General features: G+C 38.7%; 1 pseudogene; it reads left to right on the plus strand.

Moving 5' to 3' along the window:
- Window positions 1–859: 859 nt before the first annotated feature.
- Window positions 860–1,800, plus strand: LOC110316867 (annotated as a pseudogene).
- The last annotated feature ends 6,674 nt before the right edge of the window (window positions 1,801–8,474 follow it).

An 8,474-nucleotide genomic window follows, 5' to 3' on the forward strand; every position in this document is an offset into this window, starting at 1 on the left:
ATTGGTCTAAAGTGCCCTCAGAACTCTCAGAACATGGACAGCTCCACCATTCTACTACTTTGTAATTTTAATCTTTTCTGTTCAAATTGAATCATTTTAAAGGTCTGTGTTAATACCCCCCTTCCCCAGTCAAAGCACCAGAAGTGACATGAGAATAAGACCAGTGGATGACATTTCCATGGAGATAATGATGTACAGGAAACACTTCAACATTTGGTGTGTATACCTCTTCTTCTTGCATACGTAGTGTTTCTGGCACAGACACACTGCTGTTCAGATGTTTTAATGAGTGTGACTGTAGCTTGGCCTCAGAATCCTCAGATGTGTGTGTGTGTGTGTGTGTGTGTGTGTGTGTCTGCAATCAGACTTCAGTTACAACCTGAAACAGTATGAATTCAGAGTTCACACTTAGCCAACATTTTAGGTGGAATTATGATAAGAATATTTGGTCTGGCAATAAATGGAAAGGTAAAGAAAACACCCAAATAAAATAACTTTGTGAGTGTCTAATGCTCAATCTTTCCTTGGAAAAGCCTCATTCTATTTTATGACATCTCCTCCCTTCGGTTTCACTTAAAATACAGACCTAACACATGCTTGACAGCAAAGATGATACAAACCAAAACCATGTTATAGATCACATAAAGAAATGGGCATAAGAGGTAATAGGAAAGGAAATATTGTACATAATATATGAAATTTTACTGTAGAGTAAAACTTAGACCCTGATGCAGGTTCTCAATGGAAAACTTAAACTAACCACAGTTGAGGAGGATTAGAAAATATATGTAAGAGTAGTGATGGATTCTGGATGGTGTGAGAGAAAACTGAATTTCTAGTTGGTAGTGGATTAATTGGGATGCATCTGCACACATTCAGGTTAATGTTCCTTTTCTGGATGAAGAAGTCAATATGTAACAAAGGAGTTTTTCACTTTCTCTTTATACAGCTACTATGTGCTTCTACCCAGCACAATATTAATAAAGACAACAAAACGTACTGTATTGCTTACATCAGAAATGCCTTCTTCTCTGAGATATGCATCGGGATCTCAGTCAACAGCTGCCTTCTCCTCTTCCACACCTTCATGTTCATTCATGGGCACAGGCCCAGACTCACTGACTTGCCCATTGGCCTCGTGGCCCTAATAAACTTAGTGATGCTGTTACTTGCACCATTTATAACCAGAGACTTTTTATGTCTTCAGGAGGATGGGATGACATCATGTAAACTCTTCATTTTTTTGCACAAGTTTTTCAGGAGCTTCTCTGTTTGTGCCACTTGCCTGTTGAGTGTCTTTCAGGCCATCATCCTTTGCCCTTAACGTTCTCACTTAGCAAAGTTCAAGCACAATTCCCCACAACAGTTCTTATGTTTCTTTATTTTACTGAGTATCTTCTACACATTCATCAGCAGTCATATCTTCATAGCAGCTATTGCCCCAGGAAATCTCACCTCAGTTAATCTTATATATATCATGAAATCTTGCTCTTTTCTACCCATGAGTTCCTCAATGTAGCACACCTTCTCCACACTGCTGGTTTTCAGGAATGTCTTGTTTATTGGTCTCTTGACTTGCTACATGGTGACTCTCTTGTGCAGGCATAAGACCCAGTCCCAGCACCTTCAGAACTCAAATCTTTCTCCAAAAGCTACTCCAGAGCAATGAGCCCTCCGGACCATTCTAATGCTTATGAGCTTCTTTCTGGTGATGTCATGTTTTGACAGTATCACATGCTATTCAAGTATGACATTCCAGGAAAATTCATTGATATATTGTGTCCAGATTCTTGTAGCTGATAGCTATGATTTGGTCAGTTCTCTGCTGGTTCTCAGTAATGAAAAATGTATAAATAACCTATTGATATCCATGTATGAGATGATAGTAAAATTTGATTTTCTGTGATGTTATGTTTTCTCAAGATATGCCAGCGTACTGGTACCAGAGCTATAAGTAATGGCCTAATATGCATGGTTTGAGGTTAAGTGAAAATGTGGACTTGTGTCTTTCCTATTTAACTTACGCACTTTTGTATAACTGCAGGCATGGCAGGCTTATATTTAAACACTCAAACAACAAATACTGAGTGACTACAAAGATTTTCTGTTGACTGTCCTTGGGGGGAAACCTGCAAGATGATCTCCCTTGTCACTACCTTGATCACATACACTTCTCTAAATCTGTGCTGGATAAGAACATTTCCCAATATCTCAACTGCTGCCCATTTATGTATTTTTTCAATATTATATAAACCCTTAGTATATAAAATGAAATGATCTCAAACATATACACATTCACGTGTGTGCACACACATATCAGTTATGTTCAGGAGTAAAAAAAAAATCTTTATACCAAAATGTGTATGACAAATTTTCAACATTTCAAGATACAAATAACCTAAGAGAAAGAACTTTCTGAATATAGGGACACAATTGTAGCCTCTACATGAGTGAACTATTATTCAGTATTCAGAATGGAGGAGACTCTGGCACATGAGCTAATGCTAGTGATTCCTGAAGGTACTCTACAAAGTGAAATATTAGACACACAGAAGCAGATACTGTGTGAATCTACATATAGAGGGTAGGACTTAGAGGAACCAGCCTGAACAAAATCCAGTATGATGTTCTAGACACTCAAGAAATAGACATTATTAAAGATTTGCTGATGAAGTTGAAGGTTCAGTTCAGGAAAGGAGTGCAGTATGCATGTGCACTCTGGTTGGACAATAATGTGAGTGTCTTATCCAACACGACAGTTATGTCCATGATGTTCAGAATGGGAAATGTGTAAATCGAGGGTCTTTTCTCATGATGAAAATGAATTAAGGATCTTTAGTCATGCTGCATAAAATGTACAAAAATGTAATGATTCTAAAAGTACCAAACTGCAATTTCTCAACAGTTTAAAAGCTTATGAGAGATTTGTCCCAATCAATGGGTTGACCATCATTTCCTGATGCTCTGTTGCTTATCCTCTGTTTTTCCAGCATGTATGTTTCCCGTACAAGTTCTTCAGTTAATCAGCCTTCTTAGTGAGGAGCTTCTCCAACTCAGAATAATTTCTCACCTGGAGTAGGAGTACAGTTCTAACTTTCTTGATGAGGTGTTTTATATGCAGTTGAAACTCCAAATGAAAGTAGATGAAACAGAGAATATTACCTAGCTTGAATATAACTGATGGTATGCAAAGTGTGGGCTTATACTTTTGTATTGGGAAAAATTTCAATCAAAGATAAACCATACCCAGTGATGAATTTTTATATCAGTGACTTAGCATCATATGTATTTAATATGTCAGAAGAACAAGTTTGTGAAATATAATGAATACCACCTATATCCTATCAGCTAGAAATATTCTCCATATGTCAATACAGTCATTTAACTTTTAGAGTTGTCATTTCAGACTACTTTTAAAAACTGTTATTGATTTTTTTTGTTAATTTCACATCATGTACCCATTGTATATTTTCTCTATCCTTGTAACTTTCCCCATCCCTCAGAAAATAAAATAAGATAATTTTCAAACGTCTATTATAGAAGCTGTAGTGTGTGACAGTGCTTCCTAGGTGAAGTGCAGGACTGCTCTCCTACGTGCTTCAGCTTGTGAGGGGCGATACTCACTCCCCTGAGTGCTTTATTGGTTGATGAGTGGGGCAAATGCAGAACAGCGCCTCATGAAGTATTTCACATGCGAGACATCTGCAAAGCTTTTGGCAGTTAAATGGGCCTGGCACATAAAATAGACTCCATCTGCCAGGGACCACATACCGAGACATGTCCCTCAGAAGCAACATGGCTCCAGATGTCCCATGGCCTTAAATGGTAGCCCACACCATTCAGAATAGTATGTATATGCTCAGGAGCAGGTTCCTCAGACATCCACATGATCTCCAGCAGCAGCCCAGACCACAGACATCAGTTTGCCTTTGGTCATAACTCAGGCCACAGACATAGACACAGTCCTCAGCTGCACGAGGACTATGGACCTAGTCAAGGTCCTTGGTGGCATCCAGGATCAGGACACATTGGCCTCCTCACATCTGTCTCTTCCTCACTGCTTTGAGTATTCATTTTCTTTTCTCCACAGTGAATGGACCCCTTAGTTTTGCTTTCTCTTTCACCTCTCCACATACTCTATCTTTTCCATTGCCCCATCACACACTCCTCCATCTTATTGGCACTCAGTGATGGTGCTTAGGTATCTTTCTTCCATTCTTCCCAGGGCAGCTTTGCCAGGGCTGTGCTTGGATCAGGTTATGAACAATGATGTTACAATTCACACTTTGATTCTATTACTGAACCTCTAGGATCCTTTAAAGAAATAATGTGATCACCGCATGATGCAAGCAGAGTATCTGGAGAAAGACTGTGACCGTCCTGTCTATATCCAGAATTGATCAAAGACACTGATAATAGGGTCTATGCTAATAGACTGCATGTCCTGACTGACTGACAAAGAGAATATCTTCAGAGACTTAAACATTAAGAATATGGGTAGAAATGAATAAACTGTTTTCAAAAAGATATAAAAGCATGAACAAAGTCAAATGTAGTGGAACATGCCTTTAAAGTCAGTACTTGACTTGGAGACAGGGATAGATATAGTGGTAAATCTCCAACCCAAATAAGCCCAGGCAAAGAAAACACAACTCAATATGAATAAAAACTGCACGCCTAGATTGGGCAGATCTACCACTATACTACCATCTTCCCCATATATGAGACCCCTTATAACTTCCAGTTTCTTCAGGCCATGTGCTTCTGCTCCACTTTCCTTACACCTCCTCCTTCTCTCCCAAACTTCTAGCTCCACCTTTCATTTAACTGCTCAATCACTCACCTACTCTAGACTTTATTTTACAAACTATGGTCGGGAGAAGGTTTACAGGAAGTTACCTGAGTACTGTCTCTTTCCTTGTTCACAATCCGCTCTAGGAGATTGTACTTAGCATCAAAATACAGGGTTATCAGCAACACTTCCCCCTTTCTGTACAATTAAAAGTCTCTTTTATCTCATATATACATTGAACACAACCATTAACATTTTGTAATGTACAAGATAGACCTAACACCCGGTCCATCATCTTTGTCAATTAAATATAACCTCTGTCATCTATTTTGTCTTAAAAAACTTATAATTCCACACCTGACTTTTCCTGGGTTTAGATTGTGTGCCATCTGAAAACCGTCCTCTCAAATCTATATCACTTTTCTCAATTCTAATCAGCTTGGGTTGGCTCTAAGACTACCAGTCTTACACCCTGTCAGAAATCCAAGAATGACTAGTATTACCTGGAAATATAGGAAGCACAGAATATAACTTCTAAAACTTAGCCAATTTATAGACTGCTGATCACCTGAATTGTCTCTTATACTTCAAATGGTGGAGCATCAGTCTTCAGCCTTCTGGCCCAGGGTCATCTGACAGGCCTTTGTAATGCAGAATTTTGAAGGGCTGATTACCCTGTCTTGGCAGAGATTATCAGTTGACCATTCCACATAATGTGCTTTTTTTTTTCTGGACAGTGTTTTGTCTGTAGGTGAAGTGAGGTAATTCTTGCCTAGTGGTTGTCTCGCCATAACTGGAGCAACTCCATTGATGCTCAGTTTCTTCTTTGAATCCAAGAAAGGGGTGTTGTCAGGATCAGACATGTCTCTAGTTAAATGATCTTTAATAAGGAGATGTCCATAAACATCATATTATGTGGACTTCTGATGCCTTTGAAGACTATCTATGCAAAGCATTTCTGAACTGTTAAGCCTTGACTACTCTCGGCCATTTCTAATTGAGATATCTCAGAAGCACCCTTTTAATTAAACTCAGGACCATGAGTTGGCTATCTGGCCCTTAAATCAAATTGCTTAATCATCTGAAAACAGTTTCTAATAGCAGTTATAGAAGGACTGGGTCTAAGCCTTATATTCTTAAATGTGTTACATAGGATGATCTCTATATGAGAGTGTCAATATTAATCCCAATTTTATATCAATAAGAAGTTCATACCAAGGAAAATGTTAAATTTGTATAAAATAAATTCTGAATCCATGTAAGATATAGATAGCTATGTAATGTTTTGCTTAAGAGTAAATTTGCTAACCTATCCCTATTTGTCTATTTCTATAATTCCTATGTTATTACTATATCCTCCCTTTCTTTCCTGCCCCTTCCCTTTTACCTAAGAAGAAAGGATAGAGAAGAGCAAATGAAAGATAGAAATCCCCGAGTTTAAGCTGTCTAGTTCCCCCTCAGCCCAAAGCTACATTTGTAAAGTATCCCTTAAATGACAACATATCTATAATTCATGAAATAACCATGACCATCCACACCCAACTTAAGGGACTGGGACAATGATCTTCTTTTGTCTGCTTCCAGCTGAATTGGGGTGAAGAATTCCCCTCTGGGGGCCTCAAGGGAAATAGGAAAGTTGGCTTTGTCAAAGGAGGGCCAGCTGGCATCATTTACCTTCCAGTAACTGTGCTGAGGAAGTTCATTGCCTAGCTGACATCTTGACTATGACATTCTGAAAGACTGGATAGGCAAGCTAGATGTTCTGGAAAAGTTCTGGTAGCAAGTCTTAAAAAGAAGCAGCCGTGATATATTTGAGACAGAGTTAATCCCTAAGCTGGAATGGAAGGTCCCAGAATCTCAGCATCCCGGAGTGTGAATCTTTTCAGGGCTATCTTTTTCTTCTTTCATCCTGCAGTATACAAAACTTAAAAGTAACATATAATTCTGTTAAGATATTCACATGGAATTGGCAGGGGGCACAGACTGGTCAATGAATATCAATAAAGAAAGATGACTGACTTTCCTCTGGTTAGTTTGATCACATAATGAAACTGCAATATAACTTTGTATACTTGCCATTTTAAAGGACGGTATGTAATAACAAGTTATGAGAAATTTGTACCCAATAAGTGTTATTGGGTGTGCAAAGACATTTTATTCTCAACCAGTTCCAGAGCTGTAACCATATACAGAGATATAAACATCACGACATATACATCACCTATTTTGTTGATTGTGTAGTCTCTCTTTTCTTCTCTGTCGCCAAGGTCTTCAGGAGGTCTCCTTTTGTCATGTCTGATTTTTATCAACTTGGAAGGAAAACACAGCTTTTCTTTTCCAGTGAAATCATAGGCATAACCCCTCCCTCAGTGTAACACATTTCTCATTTTCCACTCTGATGTCAGAATATCCTTAATATAAACAGGCTGGTTTAGTTCAATAGTTCTTTCCACAATCCAATGTCTTTCAGCAGCTGTGGTGTTTTGTTCATTGTTATTTAAAAAAATTTAAGGTTAATAAAGCACTATGTAATCTATCTTTGAGAGTTCTCCTTGATCCCTTTTGCCTATTAAGCATCTCCTATAGAGTTCGATTAGATCTCTCCACAATCTCTTGTCCTTTAGGATTGTATGATATGCATGTAACATGTTTTTATTATTATTATTATTATTATTATTATTTTCTTTATTTACATTTCAAATGCTATTCTGAAAGTTCCCTATACCCCCCTCCCAGCCCCTGCTCACCTACCCACCCACTCCCACTACTTGGCCCAGGTCTTCCCTTGTGCTGGGTCATATAAAGTTTGCAAGACCAAGGGGCCTCTCTTCCCAGTGATGGCCAATTAGGCCATCTTCTGCTACATATGCAGCTAGAGACACAAGCTCAGGGGGTACTGGTTAGTTCATATTGTTGTTCCACCTACAGGGTTGCAGCCCCCTTCAGGTCCTTGGGTACTTTCTCTAGCTCCTCCATTGGGGACCCTGTGTTCCATCAAATAGCTGGCTGTGAGCATCCACTTTGGTGTTTGCCAGGCACTGGCATAGCCTCACAAGAGGCCGCTATATCAGGGTCCCTTCAGCAGAATCTTGCTGGCATGTGCATTAGTATCTAGGTTTGGTGGCTGATGATGGGATGGATTCCCAGATGGGGTAGTCTCTGGATAGTCCATCCTTTCATCTTAGCTCTAAATTTTGTCTCTGTACCTATATCCTTTCATGAGTATTTTGTTCCTTATTCTAAGGAGGAATGAAGTATCCACACGATGGTCATCCTTCTTGGTTTTCTTGTGTTTTGCATAATGCATGTAACATGTTTTATATTATAATATTTGAAAAATTGTTTCATCTTATTAGAGATATATGCTGGACTGTTTTCCATTTTGTGTGGGTATTCTCATAATGGCCATAACTGCTAACAAATGTGTAATAACAGAATAAGACTTTTCTGACGCTAAGACAGTTGCCTATTGGAATTCTGAATATGTGTCTGTGGTATGGAACACCCATTTCAGTTTACCAAACTCTGTGAAATGGAAGATATCCATTTTCCAAATGTCATTTCTTTAGGTATCCTTAGAGTTTGTTCCTGTAGGCAATGGAGTTTGTGTATATAACAAGCAAGTAGGACATTGCCTCACAATTTCCTTGGCTTGTTGCCAAGTGATAGAGAACTCTTTCTT

This window comes from Mus pahari, chromosome 2 (genome assembly GCF_900095145.1).
Source record: "Mus pahari chromosome 2, PAHARI_EIJ_v1.1, whole genome shotgun sequence".
NCBI classification, from domain to species: Eukaryota; Metazoa; Chordata; class Mammalia; order Rodentia; family Muridae; genus Mus; species Mus pahari.